The sequence below is a fragment of the Acyrthosiphon pisum genome, chromosome X (assembly GCF_005508785.2).
Source record: "Acyrthosiphon pisum isolate AL4f chromosome X, pea_aphid_22Mar2018_4r6ur, whole genome shotgun sequence".
Taxonomy (NCBI): Eukaryota; Metazoa; Arthropoda; class Insecta; order Hemiptera; family Aphididae; genus Acyrthosiphon; species Acyrthosiphon pisum.
In genome coordinates this window covers 95,007,618-95,008,637 of record NC_042493.1, presented here as the reverse complement: position 1 = coordinate 95,008,637, position 1,020 = coordinate 95,007,618, and positions in this window count along the sequence as shown.

The window sequence follows — 1,020 nt, the reverse complement described above, 5'->3', positions numbered from 1 at the left end:
GGTAACTTAAATGTGAAACTATATAAAATAAAAAACTTAAGTATATAATGTAGTAGGTACATATTATATATTTTTTTTTTTATAATTGTTACGTTGTAAATTTAACAATATGAATATTAATAAATATTAATATTAATTGTGTTTGTACCTAATGGGGAAATACCTAATGGAGATAGGACCCATTACCGTGAAAGTCATCAATTCCACAAGTAACACATGAATCACATTCACTCGATCACTGTTATCTGAACAGTTGATCTTTCAATCACATTTTTGACTGGCTGGTATACATAGACCATCAGAGTATCTAAAATCATAAAATAATTTAGAATAATATTTAGATTTAAAATTATTAAACAATACATTAAACTCATCATAACTGATAATATTCAGGAACAGGATATCTATGATTACAATATTTTTAACGAAAATAAATACAATGTTTACGTCCTACGGGCCCGTATTATAATAGTTGAACTCCAGTTAAACCACCGAATTCGGCCGGTAAAATCAGTGGTTCAAGCGTAACCAAGGTTTAAACTATGATTGTAAAATGGGCCCTTAGTAATTGAGATAATTTTAGGCCCAGGTTAAATCCCTGGCATCACCACCATAGATATGGCCCTGGTTCCATCATATTCACCTTGATCAGTTTTATCCAACATTGCGTCACCCTAATATAGTTGATGTGTTATATGATCTATCATAGTAGTATTAGGTAAATTAGTTTTTAAAAATTATTAATTAAGTCGACTGTTTAAAATGTTTAAATGTTACATCATTTAATATGTAATATACTAATATATATTTACCTATTGCATGTTATTTCAATCGCATAATATTTTAAGGGGATTGGTGGCGGTGATTTCCTGTCTTTGTCTAACACACGCGCAACAAATGAATTTAGACGTATTTTTTGTCCAACGTACCGATTGATATACTGAAGCGATAAAAATTCTGAAAACAGATTTGAATTTGTTGTCAAGTCTACTTGAGATTGGTCAGTCCACATATTTTATA